Here is an 18361-nt window from a genome sequence, read left to right on the forward strand (position 1 = left end):
GGATTTTTTTGACCTATTGGTCAAAGTTGTGCTTGGCAAATATTTTATTTGACATAGGGTTTTCTAATGTATGTCACATTTTGATACATTTTGGCAATTTGATCATGAAATACTCATATCATAAAATAAATGGCTGAAAATTTTTGTGGTGGTTCTTGACTCATTGAGGATTATTTATATGTAAATTTCATGAATTTTTGATACCTGGTTAGAGAGCAGCAAATTCTGGAACTTAGGTGTGACAATTTGTGTCACACCTCTTGATGTCAACTTGTTGAATTTAATTGGATAACCTATGCATGTTAGAATTGAATGAAATTTGGCATGGTGAATTGTTGATATGTTAGGATGTTGTATGAATTTTTGTAGAATTTTTCACTGTATTTTCAATTTAATCTTGATTTTTCATTTCTGGTTGTTGAAATTGCAAGCTCATGTGATACATGTTGGTAGATTGATTGGGAAATGCTCACATTGTATTGTATGGCCATGAAATTTGATATGCATGAACTAGACACATAATATGACCTCCCTGTTTTGGTCTCATCCATTTCTTTTTTGTTTTCAATGAGATATGAATTTTTGAAGTGGATGTATGCATTGATGGTGTGAATTGAAGCATGAAATTGTATCTGTTTTTGATGATTTTCATTGACATGGTTCCATTTGCCCAATTGAGCTCAAATTTGACATGGTAGACCTTGATTATCCCTTGTTTAGGTGTAATTAATTTGAGAATTTTTGGATTTATTTTGGTATGGATTTGAATGCAATACTTCTGTTTGTATGCTTGGTGGTTCATTTGACCTCATATGGATTGTTTTGTGCATGAATTGAACATGATGGATGATATAAACATGAGACCAATGATGTTTGCTCTTGTTTGATGTTAATTTGATGTTGGTTAATGAATACCTTGCTGTTTTGAGTTTTTTCTTGCTTTTGGACCCTAGGCTTGGCCTAGTGGTCTAGTTGCTAATATTTGCTTGGTTTTTCAGGATCAAAAAGCAATGCACATGGATAATGGTCCAAATCAATTTTGATTGATGTTGTTGATGTTTGTACACTAACATAGCATTGTTTTGTAGGTGTTGGAGCTTGGGCTTAAGCCTTGAGCTTGCTTTGTGTTGTATTGTTTAAACTGTTTGATTGTTTGCTGTATAGTTTGTCTGATTGAGTACTGACTGAGTTTGATTGTTTCCAGGTACTTTAGTTGCTTAGTTCCTTGTGAACTTTTGCTTTTCTTTGCTTAAGCAACTTGCATTTGAGGTATAACCTTCTTACTTCATGTAGTCTGGAGACCCGGCTGTTACCGGGCCGGGCAAATTGTCTGAAGTCCTCCTTAAGAGGCAATGATTGTGTATGTTTATTTTTTAAGCCCAAGCAGGAAAAGTCCTTCAAGTAAGGCAATTGGTGGAAGGTAGGGACAAGCAGCCTGTCCCCCACTATTCAGTGAGTCTTCTCTTTGCTCCCATTACATGGTTGTAGCATTGAGATCAAAAGCCCAAGATCTGTTGTGTCAGAGTCATCGAGTATAGGAGGGTTCCCCTATTCTGGACCCATGCTCATTTGTCAGCTCTCCCTGGTTAGGGATATGAGCTGTGAGGTCTGATCCTCACTTCATCCTTTCATCTGCTTCACCTTAGCCTCGTAATGGCAAGGTTAAGAGCAAACACAGCCTGTACAGACGACTTGCTGAGGCAGTCAAACCTATTGATTGAGCCCCCTTGTTTGGCTATAGTGCGTGTTATGTGGATATCTGATTGACATGCTTGTTTGAGATACCTGTTCTCATTTGATGATATATGATTGTATGCTTGTGTGCTAGCTTCTTTCCTGGTTAGGTTAGTTTGCTTATGCAAGTAGGATAGAAAACCGAACTTAGGGTTAACGATGCATGACAACATTAGGCTCGAGTCTCAGCTCCCTAGTTGTGTATCTTTCCCCGGTTTCTGGTTAGCGATTTAGTCCCTTTCAGGGGAACTACATCGCCCTGATCCTCGTGCCAGACGAGGTATGTAGGCAGGTGGTCGTGCGAGACCACTCCGGGCAACCTTTTTCTTTTTTGCGTGCGTTTACTTGTTATCTGACTGTGTGTTTGGGTTCGGATGCCGACGTAAGCCCAGTGATTGGCAGTCGGGCTCCACGTTTGCCCTTCTGAGTGTGTTTTGGTTCGGATGCCGACGTAATTCCATCCAGTGGTTGTCGGGCTCCATGTTTGCCACCCTTGCTTGTTTGTGTTGTTTTGTGTTGTTTGGCGTGCGTAAGCCGAACTACAGTGGCTCTGATTCTTGTTCCAGACAAGATATGTAGGCATAAGGTGCGATACCTTATCGAGCTCGTTCCTCTTAACCCCACCTGCGTTTCCCGTGTGTGTGTGTGATGTTTAGCAACCTTTTCTTTATTCTAGGACGTGGATCCCGTCGAGTACGACGGACGTGAGGGGTGCTAATACCTTCCCCTCGCGTAACCGACTCCCGAACCTTTTCTCTCTGGTCGCGAGACCATGTCTTTCCAGGTTTCTCTGAGCGTTTCCTTTCCCTATCTTGGGATAAATAACGTTTAGTGGCGGCTCTGTGTGTTTTTATTTTTAGGCTCGCCGGTTGATTTTTCGCAGGATGCGACACTCTGAACAGGTACTTTCAAATTCAACCCGGGGATCCGAAATAAACGGAACCCATTGATAAACCACGGACAGAACTCCGGCGTCCCAGAAATAAATGTCCATAAATTTGGCTGAACCAAAGTCACCATCACAGCACCACTGGCAGAAACCGTATTTGTAGAGATCAAACCCTCCCCTCACTGGTAGGTTCTAAGAACAGAAGTTTGTCAGCTTCAGCCCTTCAGTCGAGAATAATACGTTTACCACTGAAGGTTTGGCATTATTACGGGATAAAAGACCTCTGCTGACTCCCCTCAGCAGGATATCCTAAAGCAAGTTCCCAGTCTCGGGGTCCTCGGATTGAGCAGCGAGAATGCGCCCACCAGAGCTAACATAAACGCGTCTCGGAGGAGAGGCCTTGACTGAGTTCTCGGGAAATGGTCACCAGAGTCGACGATTTCTAAAGGAATATCTGTCGTTATGGAACACCCATAGGACAAAATATATCCAACAGAAACCTCGTCTGGAATGTGGGTCTCATGAACGACTTAACGTAGCAACATACCACGCAAGCCTCATGACTATCCACTCTAACACCTATGTGTACACTCAAGCCTGGGTAGTGGGCTTATCTCTCATAGAACAGTCCCAACCCAACAAACAAACAACCCACAGATACAGCACGCATATGTACATGAATGCAATAAAGATAAAGCAGGTAAATACGGAAAGTAAACAACTGTACAAAAGCATAAACACCCAACAAACAAGAAACCTACAAAAGCTAGGAGGGACTCGCTTAGGGAAACCGGATCCCCAGCAGAGTCGCCAGCTGTCGCAGCCCGAAAAATACGGTATGCGAAAAAACAACCGGCGAGAAAGAAATGACAGAAGAGTCGCCACCGTGCGTTATTTATCCCAAAGGAGGGAAAGGAAACGCTCGAAGTAAACCTGGAGAAAGGAAAGGAAAAGACAAGGTCTCGCAACCAAATCTTGGGTTCAGGAGTCGATTATGCGAAGGGAAGGTATTAACACCCCTACGCATCCGTAGTACTCTACGGGATCCACTCTTGTTGTTTCTTATCTAAAGGGTGTGTGTTTATCTAATGTACTATTTACTAAAAGAAAGGGTCAAAGAAAATGACTCGCACGGATGTCGCATCCATTGCATACGTATCTCATCTGAATATGAGAATCAGAGTCTTCGTAGCTCGGGTACCTAGGGGTGAAGGATAAGTGTGCTCGCTAAGACGTCGCGTCTTATGCCTACGTATCTCATCGGGAATGAGAATCAGAGCAAAACGTAGTTCAAACTAACTACGGGAATAAGGGTCTCGATTGCAACTAGGGCAAGAGAAGGGGAAAGTCTCGACCGCAACGAGGGCGAGAGAAAGGATCGCAACAAGGGCGAAAGAAAACAAGGATTAGTTGTTAGTTGTTAGTCAAACTCGGCAAGACATCGCATCTTGTGCCTACGTATCTCATCTGAACATGAGAATCAGAGTTGCCGTAGTTCGGCTCACGCACGCCAAACAAACAAACACACAAGTAGGCAAACATGGAGCCTGAGTGCCAATCACTGGACTTACATCAGCATCCGAACCAAAACACACACAAAAAGGCAAACGTGGAGCCCGAACGCCAATCACTGGACTTACATCGGCATCCGAACCAAAACACACGCACACTGGAACCCAAATGCCACTCGATGGACTTAATTCAGCTTCCAAGCACACAACAACCAAACAAGTTAATAGGGAGTCGGGAACTCGAGCCTATAACTGTCAAGCACACACACAAAAAGAAAGAAAAAAAAGGTGCCCGGAGAGATCTCGCACGATCTCCTGCCTACGTACCTCATCTGGTATGAGGATCAGGGCAACGTAGTTCCCCTACGCAGGGATAAAGGACTAGCCTAACCAGATAACAGAGGGAGACACAACACTAGGGAGACTACGACTCGAGCCTAGATGTTGTCATGCAAAATCATCCCTAAGTTAAGGTTTCTAGCTAACTTGCACAGGAAGCAAGCCTATCCTAAACATGACTTGCACAGGAAGCAAGCCACACCTAACTTGCACAGGAAGCAAGCTAAACTAAACCTAACTTGCACAGGAAGCAAGTCAAACAAACACACAAGCACAAGTAACACACACTATATGCAAGCAATGGGCTCAATCAAGGTTAGGTTTTAGTTGAGGGGTCATATCAACCTCAACAAACAAACCTCTGGAACTGGGTAGCGTTAGCTCTTAACCTTGCCATTGAGGGGCTAAGGTGAAGCTGATGAAAGGTGAGTGAAGATGAGACTTCACAGCTCTTATCCCTGGCCTGGGAGAGCTTAAGACAAGAATGTGTGGGTTCAGAAAGGAGGAACCCTTCTACACATTTGAAACTGACTCAACTGCACAATTGTACAAGATCTTGGGTTTGTATCTGCAATGCATCAACACAGTGGTGTGAGCAAAGCAGATGACACACAGAATAGCAGGGGATAGGTTGCATATCCCTTGGGTTCTGCCAATTGCCTCTTCACTTAGGAGGTCTTTGACTCTATACAAGGACAAATGTAAACAGTCACAAACATTGCCTCTTAAGGAGGACTTCAGACAGTTGTCTGGCCAAGTAACAGGCCAGGTCTTCCAGACTACATGAAGATAAGAAGTTATACCTCAATGCAAATTGCTATTAAGCAAAGCAAAGCAAAGTTCACAAGGAACTAAAAGCAACTAAAGGTACCTGAAACCAGTCAAACAGAATCAGTACACAATTCAAAGTCAAAGCAAAATGAGATAAGGATCAATAGTCTACACAATCAGTTAACTGTGCAATGCACAAGGCTCAAGCATATGAGCCAAGCAAGCTACAAAACAAACAAGTTAGTCATGATAATCAATCAAGCATCAATCAATTTGTATTGATCTCTCTAAGGCAACTGCTTCTTATCCTGAAAAAATGAACTCAACCATGAGCAACAGGACCACTAGGACAAGCCTAGGGTCAAGAGGGGATGAGAAAGTCAAGACAACAAGTGGAATCCAATCAAAATCATATTCAAACAATCAAGAAGCAAACTCAAGTGGTTCCATGTTCATATCAATCATCATCATCATTTCATAAGCAAATTAGGTCAAAGCATGGCATATGGAAGCTCATAGAAGTCAACAGCAAGACTCAACTTAAAACCAATCATAAACAATTCCAAAAATCATCAAATAAATCATGATCAAACATAATCCATAGTATTGTAAGCACACCAAATTTCAGCTCAATTGGATCATGGGAAGTAAGGAAATGAAAATCAGAAAGGCAGGGCAAGTTCAAACATGCTCAAAGAAGTCAACCAAACATGCATCAACTTGAATAAATCATAAATCAGTGATAGCAAATGATAAATGAATGGGACTAACACCATGATAAACCTTAAGATGTCTACTAATCACATGTAAAATTTCATGTCCATCCAATAATGTATGAGAATTTCACAAAACAAATGGCATCAAGTGTCACAAAAGGTCAACCTATGACCAACCAGAGGAGAAAAATCTCAAACAATTAGGAAATGCCACAAATAATTCCAAGAAAAATCACATGTAAACTAGACATCCACGAGTACATTCATGCAAAAATTCAAAGCAATTTGAGGTCGAGAAGCATGGTACTGAAAATCAAGAAGTTGGACATCAATGGTGTGACACAAATTGTCACACCCTAATTCAAAAAATCACAACTCACAAACCAGCAAGGATAAATTCACAAACTTTACACTAAAATCACCATTAGTGTGTCTAGTTTAATCACAAAAAATTTCAAAGCCATTGGATAAAGCATCATCATTTCATAATTGATTTGGCAAAGTATACAAAAAATGAGCACATGTCACAAACCCTAGCACCATTTAAAAACCATTCATCCAAAAATTCTGGAAAAAAATATGACAATTAACTAGAGATCATGATGAACAAAATGCAAAAAGTCTCATGAATTTTGGATTAACAATGGTTGACTTATGATTTTTGGAAGTTGATGGTCAAAATGAAATAAATATTGAGAAATAATATGAATTAAACCATTTAATTAAACAAGGCATGGCATTTTTGTAATTCTGGTGAAGTTTAAGTGAAACGCAGCGCATGAGCAATGAGAATGAAATGTCCTGATTGGCTAATGGCAATGGCACAGTACCTTTCCCATGCAAAACGAACAAAACATGAAATCTGGAAAATAATTAGGGTTTATGAACAGCAACAGTACACCTTCATCACCTCCAACAATCGTGCAAAAAAATTTCGCCCAGAAAATGGAATTAGACCCACCATTGTAACCAGCAAACAACACACATGCATAATCTAACCTCCATTTTCACTAACTCAACTTATCATGGAAGAATCAAGTAGAAACATATATGAACACCAAGTTTCAAATCAATATATCTCCCTAATTACTCAACCATTTTTAAAACCACGACTACCATTGAACTCAGCATACAAAGACCTTTCTAAAACATGTCAAGATTTAGCAAATGGTGATACTCGAAAACTTACCAAATCTGCAAAACAGTTGAGATTCAAGGGTTGTTTGGTAGTTTTTGCTCGAAACAGATGTGCACTCAAGCTTGTAATGATGGATGGTTGAAGAAGTTTAGCTCAGCAAAGCTTGAAAAGACCTCAAACCAAATCTGCCATGGATGTGTTCTTGGTGAAACAATTCTTCTCTTTTGCTTACAGTTGAGAAATGGGGTTTGAAAATGGTACCAAGATGATGGTAGATCATGAAACCCTCGACCAAAGCTTATGCTCTTTGAAGATTTTTGCAGAAAGTTCAAAAATGGAAGAATGAGCAATTGAGAGAAATGAATTTTTTTTCTGTTTTGAATGTGGCTGCTAGGGTTTCTTCTGCAGAAAATGAAGAATATATACTGTGTTTTAGTGTCCTTAAGCTTGGTTGGTTATGTGGTAATTGGATTTTTGTAATTGGAGGTGTTTTGGTTAATTTGTCAATTTTCACTCAAATGGCAAGGTCTGTGGTTACAGCTGCGAAAGTGGGCCTTGTACACACTCCAAATATGATTTCTTAGCAATTTCAATTGGCAAAATATATTGGAAAGGCTTAAATTGCAAAATCACTTTTTCACCTCACTTGAAATAATTCAAGTCACTTCAAAAAGTGCCATTTTGATTGGTGAGTTTTTGGTAAATTGTGATGACATATTTGGAAAGAGGGCATCAAATGTGACTTGTAGCAAAAAACCCCACCCAATTTGGCCAAATGGTTTGGAAGATATGCCACTTTGAAGTTCAAAATTTGTTTGAGAATGATTTGATCATAACTTGCCAACCATTCATGGGAATTGAGTGTTCTTGGACTTTTTGAAAATGGGAGAACAAGATCTTCAACTTTCATGTTGGGAAAAAATTCATTTGAAGCTTGTATCATGATGTAATTTTGAGGATCAAGACTTTCCATTTTTGGCAAATTCCAATTACAGGTCAACTTTCTATTTTTGGAAATTTCTTGTTTGACTTCAAATTCTTCCATGATGATGTTTGACATGTTATATGAGGCCTATATAGACATGAATGAACCCCTTCAAACCATTTCCCACCTTGAAATCCATAAAATCAGGCACAGTTGACCACAGTTGACCATGGTTGACTTTTTAGGGTTTCTGGTGAACTGAGCCATGACTGATGACTTCTGGGCACCCAATCTTTGACCAAAACACTTCAAAAGGACCCCTAGGTCATGTGAACATGTTGGACCAACCCTAGGGCCTTGCCTCAAAGGAAAATGCACTGACTTGCTTGATTGACTGATCTCCTGACCAGTTTGACCTAATTCTTCTGAATGGCTTGCACTTGGGCAAAAGGGACAATGCAATGTTATGCAGTGGACTATGTTAATGTTATGACCTAATATGAGAATGTATGTACAAAGGGTAGGTGCAAATTTGAGGTGCTACAGTCGTGTTTGTTGCATCTTCCAATCAAGGGGAAACTTCTAGATCATGAGAGGAATAGCAAAGACGAGGCACTCTAAATTATGGTAGATTATCTGGGAGTTGACTCAGCAGATGCGATGACAGAGATGGATAAAACCATTAGGGCTTATGCTAGGTTTGAACTCCTGAAAAAGGTATATATAGATGAGCTCTAGAAAGCAGAGCAGGCTAGAGGTAATGATGAGCAAATGGGGTTCCACAAAGCGCATGATGTGAGAGCATACCTGTTATATTTGGTTGCACTACGAGTTTTGTGGACAAGAGTTCCACTTATATAGATGTCATCTACCAACGGTACTTCGAGGATTTCGAGCGGATCCATGAGTACAACTGGAGGAGCCGCTTGTTTGGTCTACTTGGACTCGAAGTTATCAGAGGGATATAGGTGGAAGACGAAGCAGGTCACAAGAAGCATCACACTACTGACGGTAATATTTATTAGTCTTTTAATGTTTTTGTGTCTTTTTCATTTCATCTTTACAACATCATTACCGATGATTTGGGGACTTTTTCAGGCTTGAATCCTCCAACACTTCCCGCGCATCTTCGACCGAGCGAGTGTACAGAATTACACTAAGGATATGTTGTGTGCTACTGCATTTGCCCCACTCAGCGGGAACCAGGCGACATAGTCATTGAGAGTGTATCTTGACCGTTTTGTTTCCGAGGACATGCACTTCAACAGCTATAATGATCACCGTGAGACAGACCATTTGACGAGATAGTGTTATACTCGGGATGACTGGCTTGCGTATCACGTGTCACTGCTCCTCATCTGCCCGAGCGCGTGATGCAACTGATCGGCTACACTCAGACCATTTCTAGAGACCTTGTTATCTCTGATCCTTCTACTTTGACACGTATACAAATGGATACCACGTTTGATGATTATGAAAGTCATATGGTACCGGAGGAGGCACATAGTACCATAGCTGAGAGCGACTGGAGCTACGTCAACGGATACATTATGTGGTTCTTCAAGGTGTCACATTTGTATATGGTGCAGGCGGCTTTATGAGATCCACCGAGGTCAGCTCATCAGAAGATACTAGAGGAGGAGCAGACACAGTTAGATCATGTTGATGATGTCTTGCCTAGATGTTGTCGCATTGTGGAGATTGTGTATGCAGGTATTGACAGAGTTATCTTCTTTGATGGGTCTGATGTGAGATAGGTCCTAGATGCCTTCATGATAGAGGCACGAGGGACATTGATGTATCAAAGACAACGCCGGAGAATGGGGAGGGGGTATTGAAGGTCGAAGAGGCAGATGAGATGTAGTCTACATATGTAGTAGTGCAATAGTATATAGTAATTGTACTTTGAATTTATTATGAATGGTATTTTATTTTCACCTCATACTACTTTATCGTGTATTTCAGCTTTATTTATATGACAATTTTGGACCATCTAGATTTATATACGTCATTTTTTACATATCAATTGTATGGTTTAAAACTCATCACATAACATGGTACACAGCGTTTATAAATCTTCATCTAAATAAACATAAACAAAACATAACATGCATTGTTCTGGTATGTTACGGTGATGTATCTCCGTAAAATAATTGGTGATGCATCTCCGATACAATATGTGTGTCAAATGCCTTTCATAGTTAATGTATGATATATGACTTTTAAAATATTACGGAAATGCATCTTCAAATCATTTAACATTTCAAAATGTGTCCGGAGATGCATCTTTAAAATCTCGAGGCATTTAAGTATTTTCACGTGGTGTACTAGTAAGATATAAGGTACATTAAAAAAATTTCGTAGCAAAATAGAGTTGTCAAGCCAATTATTACTTAACCGTGGCTTTTAATTCTAGAGTTATGTATCTTTTGCGCGCAATTGTGGCTTTTAATTCTAAAGTTATTCATTTTTTGTGCACAATTGTAAAGATTAATTTCATGTGTTTTGAAAAGAATTACAATGGACAATAAAACTTTCTCTTAAACAAATTTAACACTATTGCATGTACACAGACTAATCAAGACTACCATCAAATTAAGAGGAAATGAATCTCTTATCATCACCTCAAGTGCTTTTGTGTAAGTTAGGTAAAATTACTTGTTTATATTAATTTAAAATTTCAAACAAATTAAAGCAAAATATTTATCCTAAAATGTTTTTAGTTATACAATATTTAACCAACTTATATGCTTCACCTATACTACGAATTTGTCATCAAATGTCTTTCTTGACTATTTAAAAAAATAAATAACATCCTCAGTTCATCAAAATAAAATCAAAACATATAATAAATGTTGGTAAAACTTTTATGCATGTACACATCAATGAAATGACATGAATCTTTTATACCTTGGACATTAACGAAAAAGATAAATTACATCTTCAATTCATCAAAATAAAATAAAAAATATCATAATAAATGTTACAATTTTTACCCAAGAGCATGACAAATCTTTTACATCCGTAGTCAACAAGAGTCTAATTGTATTATTATAGTGTTTAGTCATAAAATAATATTTATAATAGAGAACTCTGATTTTGTTCACAAACTTGTAACATAAATAAGCTATGAAAGTTAACTTTAAATTTAACTAAAGGACATTTGTCAAAATTCATACTCTTAACAAAAGTTTAAGAATTGCAAAGTAAAGTTATTAACATTTATCAACAAACAAACTATTAAGATAGTGCAATAATTGTTTGATGATGAAGATAGTGACGAGTGAAGTTATTAATTTGAATCATTGTTTTATGGTGAAGATGGTGACAAATTCCGCATATGTAAAGAGGAAGGGACAAACAATAAAATAATTGTTTTATGGTGAAGATGGTGACGAGTGAAGTGGAAGAGACAAACAATAGAATGATTGTTTTATGATGAAGATGGTGACGAGTGAAGTGACAATCAATTTCAATAGACTTAATACGTTTATGAAATATTAAGTTATGAGAAATTTGAATGACACTATTGTTATCACAGTATATAGAAGTTTGTTCAAAAATAAGGACATCCATGTTATAAAGTAACAATCACAACAAATTTTTTGTAATGGTAGATGTTATGACATGATACTCAATTTCTCTAGGAAAGCGAGATTCAATATCTTGTTTTTTATATTTCCAAGAAATAAGAGATTCTCAGAGAAATATATAAAAGTATGTGGTAAACTTAAGATATGTGGATTCACCCGTCCATTCAATAAGCATGTAACTCCAATGAGAATGATGAGGGAATTAAAGGTGAAATTATATTCTTCGAATGACAAGATGTCCAACATAATGTCTGGTACAATGTGCATGACAAGTTAAATGGAGCTTCTGATGCACTACAGTGATACAACACCATAGATCGAAGGTTGCGATCATAGTGCTTCTTGAACCATAGAGATTGATCTTGATGCGATGTCGTTAATCGGTGTTGATATCTTCGATATGATGGACTCAAGGGGGCTACCTGCATGGTTAACACTCCAATACCCAATCAATTTAGGATTCAAGATAGTGGAAGTGAAAATGGAGATTAGAGATTTTGTAACTTAGAAACCCTTTAGGAAGGTATATATAACTTGGGTCTGGCAGAATAGGCTAGATAATGGGCCTCATGCTTTGGAACTTTGTGTGTTGCAGAGCAGGAGAGTCCTGGATCTTTGGCTGACACGAAGCAGTGAATCTCGGGGTTTTGGCCGACACAAAATAGTGGGTATCGAGTCTTTGGTCGCCATGAAACAATTTTTTTATTAGAAAATACGGAAAATTGAAAACTGAAGACATAAACCTAATCGAAAAAAGAAAAAGAAAGCAAAATAAATATATTTAAAATGAATAATTATTATATTTTCATTATCCTTTGAGCGGGTATAATATAATTTAAGTTTAATTACAGTCGTGGTCTCCCTATCTTATCTAATTCACGAAATTGGTCCTCTTATTTTAAATTTAAATAATTTTGGTCTCCCTCTCATACTTTTTCATTTAAAATTGACGATGTTTCTATTTTTTAAATAACAAGTTACTCGTGAAACATGACAAATCATCATCATCATCATCATTATATATATATATATATATATATATATATATATATATATATATATATATATATATATATATATATATATATATATATGATGATGATGATTTGTCATGTTTCACAAGTAATTTGTTATTTAAAAAATAGAAACATCGTTAATTTTAAATGAAAAAGTATGAGAGAGACCAAAACTATTTAAATTTAAAATAAAAGGACCAATTTCGTGAATCAGATAAAATAGGGAGACCACTTAAATTATATTATACCCGCTCAAAGGATAGTGAAAATAGAACAATTATTCATTTTAAATATATTTATTTTTCTTTCTTTTTCTTTTTTCGATTAGGTTTATGTCTTCAGTTTCCAATTTTCCTTATTTTTTTAATAAAAATCTTGTTCCATGGCGGCCAAAGACTCGACACCCACTATTTTGTGTCGGCCAAAGACCCGGGACTCACTGCTTCGTGTCAGCCAAAGATCCAGGAGTTTTTGCTCTGCAACACACAAAGTTCCAATAGCATGAGGCCCATTATCTAGCCTATTCTGCCAGACCCAAGGTATATATACCTTCGTAAAGGGTTTCTAAGGTACACAATCTCTAATCTTCACTTTTACTTCCACTATCTTGAATCCTAAATTGATTGGATATTGAAGTGCTAACCATGCAGGTATCCCCCTTGAGTCTACCATATCGAAGATATCAACACTGATTAACGACACCACATCAAGATCAATCTCTATGGTTCAAGAAGCACTATGATCGCAACCTTTGATCTATGGTGTTGTATCACTGTAGTGCATCAGAAGCTCCATTTAACTTGTCATGCACATTGTACCAGACATTATGTCGAACATCTTGTCATTCGAAGAATATAATTTCACCTTTAATTCCCTCATCATTCTCATTGGACTTACATGCTTATTGAATGGACGGGTGAATCCATATATCTTAAGTTTACCAGATACTTTTTTATATTTCTCTGAAACTCTCTTATTTCTTGGAAATATAAAAAACAAGATATTAAATCTTGCTTTTCTACAGAAATTGAGTATCATGTCATGACATCTACCACTACTGAAAAGTTTTGTTGTGATTGTAACTTTATAACATGGGTGTCCTTATTTTTGAACAAACTTCTATGTACTGTGATAACAATAGTGTCATTCAAATTTCTCATAACTCAATATTTCATGAACGTATTAAGTCCATTGAAATTGATAGTCACTTCACTCGTCACCATCTTCACCACAAAACAATTATTCTATTGTTTGTCTCTTCCTCTTTGCATATAAGTAAAGTTATTAATTTGATGTGTCTCTGTAAGCTAATAATTCGTCATTATATACGTAATTTGTACTTGAGCTCCTTACTTTCTTTCAAATATTTGAACAATGCAGATAGTGCAATAGTATCATTGTGTGTATGTGTCTCTCTCTCAACCAACCATTCATCATAAAGCTTAACATTTACGTCCTTGCCAATTTTCAATCCATTAGAAATAAATTAAAAACATTAACTCGGATACTAGACACGACCCTGACATGTAACACTATTAATAATTTGAAAAAAATGAATTAATTGAATATAATTACATATGTCGGTGTCTTGTTGATGTTAGACACTGACACATGTCATACATGTCTTTGATCACAAGGGTGTTAAATAAACATCAATACCTTTTCAAGGCAAGAACTTCATAATTTCGCTGTAGGTAATCAACATACTTTTTAAGGGTGTCTTGTACATATGGTCTGCCCACAGTCCTTACTATAGCTGCATTTAGTAAAGCTTCCAACGAACCGTGTTTTTGAATAAGTTTTAGAGCATTTAGTAAAGCTTCCTACACACATTATGTATAAACATAAATGTTAAGTGTCAATTGTATTACCACGTGACTACTAAACAAAACCATGATTGTATTATAGAAAGGGTTGTGAAGAAATCGAACCCTTTGAATGTAGAAAATTTATAAATTCGGGTTTCACAAGGAAATACAAGATGAGCTCAAAGGGATAATGTATTTGGCTCAAAGATAGAGTATATAACGTGAAGTGAATGAAGATGGAATATGAATGTACTATGGAGATGAATGGAGGAAATTCCCTAAGGCATAAGTAATAAATAAGTATGCTCGCGGAGGATTCGAACCCTCGTGCCTATGTATTCTCATAGTGCAATGAGAATATTAGAGCAATCGTAGTTCAGCCCACTAAGGCTGAAAGCAAAGAAAGATATTTGATAGGATTGCCTAGAGGCAAGGTAGATTGCTTAACAAGCGGGAATGTGGTACTAACCAAAGATGGTGATCAACCACAAGGACAAATGAGATATGATTGGCCTATACACGAGAGGATTTATAAGGCAATAGATTCGTCTAAGCACGAGAGGTCTAATAAGACAAACAATGATTATGAAATGGTTGGCCTACACACAAGAGGATTTACAAGGCAAAAGATCCGTTTAAGCACGAGAGGTCTTATAGGACGAACAATGATTATGAAATGATAGGCCAACACACGAGAGGATTTACAAGGCATGAGATCCATTTAAGCACGAGAGGTCTTATAAGACGAAAAATGATTATGAAATGATTGGCCTACACACGAGAAGATTTACAAGGCAAGAGATTCGTCTAACCACGAGAGGTCTTATAAGACAAACAATGATTATGAAATGATTGGCCTACACACGAGAGGATTTATAAGGCAAGAGATCCTCCTAAGCACAAGATATCTTATAATACGAACAACGAATAGAGGTTTTCCAAAGCACAAGAGGACTAAAAAGACAAACAATGATTGAATAAAGTGGGCCTAAGCACAAGAGGTTTGATAAGGCTCACAATGAATAAGGGCTTGCCAAAGCACAAGAGGACTAACAAGGCAAAAAAATGGTTGAATTGATTGATTAGGATTCAAATACTTGATCACAAGGGCGATGATCCAAAGAATATTTGAATACCAAAGAGAGTATGAGTGATGATCCACTGAGAAGAAATGATTAAAGTGCAATGGTGCTTCATTGGTTGAAGTGTTGAATGATCGGTTCTTGCTTGAAGAAGACTTGTCAATTGCATGATTCAAATTACACTAAAGTCTATGAATAAGGACGAATGCTTTGAATAGCTAGGGCATGCGTCTCGTACGCAAAGTCACTCTAGACGAGGGTAGGAGAAACTCCGTCTCATCATTCCTCATTACTTAAGGCTCATAGCGTGTAACTCTTATCATGATTGACAAGTGTTGTTAGAGGCTTCTGATTATTGATCTTGATGATGCCATGTTGTTTGTTGTATTGAGAATATTTGACAATTGTTTGATACGAGTTATGCTAAAGTCTATGAATGATGGCGAATGCTTTGAATAGTTAGGGTCTACGCCCCGTACGCAAAGTCATTCTAGACAAGGGTAGGAGAAACTATGTCTCATCATTCCTCATTACTTAAGGCTTATGGCTTACAATTTGAATCACACTTGTCAAGTGTTGATACCTTTGTTGTGCTTTGAGAAGTGGTCCACTTTGCTAGCTATGCTTGACTGATGTTGACTTGAAGTCTTGATCTTGCATTTGAACCTTGAGGTCTTGAGCTTCTGAGATTCAGCATATCTAATACAGCTTGAGCATAATGGACTTGCTCTATCAAGTGACCAATGATCTTTTGATCACTTGAATAGGCTTAGGGATTACAGCACAATACAAAGGATTTGGTTGACCAAAGTGACATTTGGTCAACACTAATCAGTGGGATTCAACGATATTAATTAAGATGTGTACCCTAAATGGATCAATCAATTAATTGAGTCTAAATGGTTCTAAGCAAACCAAAGCTAGGGGATCATGCAAAAATCAGGATTTTTCTACCTAGGGGCAAAATGGTCATTATGCCAAAATTTATTAAATGGAAACAACAATAAATATTATCTGGAATTCATTAATCAATTAAGACCATTCATGAATATATTATGAACACAAGATTATGCCAAGTTTAATTAACTAAACCCTAAAATTTCTATTAATCGATTAATCACAAATATCTACTAATCACAATTGATTATTTAACTAACCACTAACTAATTAAAACAAAATTAGCATAAAATTACAACTAATCTAATTAAAAACACAATTAAACATAGATATGTTAATTAAAAATAGAAAGTAAAACTATTAATTCAGAACTTAATTAAGAAAATTAAACAAGATTAATTAATATTAATTCAATAAGATGTTAGGAAAAGGGGGTGCATGCTTATGAAGGGAGTGCAAATATCCATTTTGGTTTGGGCCTGGAAGACCAAGCCCAGCCGTGTCATTTATCGAGATGAGGGGGTGTGATGTGGAGCTAGGGTGCAACAAAAGACTTAGGTTGTGTGCAAGCCCAATACACAATTGACACAAGGGAGAAGAACTTTGAACTAGGCATGGCAACGGGGCGGGGCGGGGCGGGGACAGTTTTTGTATTCCCCAAACCCAAACCCGAATCCCAGATAAATCCCCGTTCCCCGCCCCGATCCCCGACGGGGATGAATAATTGAACCCCAAACCCGTCCCAAATGGGTTCGGGGATCCCCGCCCCGCCCCCAAACCCAAAACCTACTTCAAACCCAAAAACTTCCCCAAACCCAAAATTCGCCCCGAACCCAAAACTTACCCCAATCCGAACAAATCTTAACTTATATTACAAAAATAAAATACAATTTCGAAGAATTTTAAACATATATTTCGAATAATAAAATACAAACAAAAGTATTAATTCATTAACCATACAATTAATATTTCATATTAACAAAATCAAATAATCCAAAATATAAAAACTAAATAATAAAATACAAATTGATATTCCAAACTATCTTCCTAACAAATGCATAGTAAAAAATATTCTACATTCCAAAATACCAACAAAACAACCACATAACTAAAAATATTCAACATCATTGCCTATGAAAATTGCTAACAAAAATAGATAAGTGGCCAACACCAATATTGTCTTCTTTCTTTCTCTAAATGCTATTCTCCATCTTTAAAGAGAGAATTTATATCACTAGTTAATATTTCACCTATACAAAAAATACATATTAAAATACAAACATTAATAATAAATAATAATACAAGTCAAAACTTAGTTACTCTTGTATTCTAATAACAAATTCGTTACTAACAAGAAATTAGTAATAAATAAATCGCTCCACACTTCATAATAAAAATTAAGAAATAGATGCAAGAAGAAACCCGTAATACATAAGTCACTTCACACTCCATATTAGAAATTGATAATAAATAAATCAAAGGAAATTTTTACCTTCTTCATCGGGCTCTATTTCATCGAGTAAAGTAGTGTAGTCATTGCTTAACTTAGAACTCATACCACCTAAAAATATGAAACACAATACAATATAAATAGTAATCAATTAACAAATACAAAATTATACCGTTAAAGTCCAAACTTGAAAAAATTAACATTGATATATATCATTTACAAGTTTTATATTTAAAAGCAGTATTCAAACCATTTGATTGTATAAATGACAATTTATCTTCAAATATCCAAGTCATACAGTAGTTACCCATAATCACAAAATACTGAAGAATAGTAACGTACATCGTGTACAATAGAGAGGAAACATATAAAATAAATACATAGAATAATAAAAAAAAGAATAGAGAGTAATGAAAGACATAATTATATCTCATTTCATTATATATATATATATATATATATATATATATATATATATATATATATATATAT

This window comes from Lathyrus oleraceus, chromosome 1 (genome assembly GCF_024323335.1).
Source record: "Lathyrus oleraceus cultivar Zhongwan6 chromosome 1, CAAS_Psat_ZW6_1.0, whole genome shotgun sequence".
Lineage (NCBI taxonomy): Eukaryota > Viridiplantae > Streptophyta > Magnoliopsida > Fabales > Fabaceae > Lathyrus > Lathyrus oleraceus.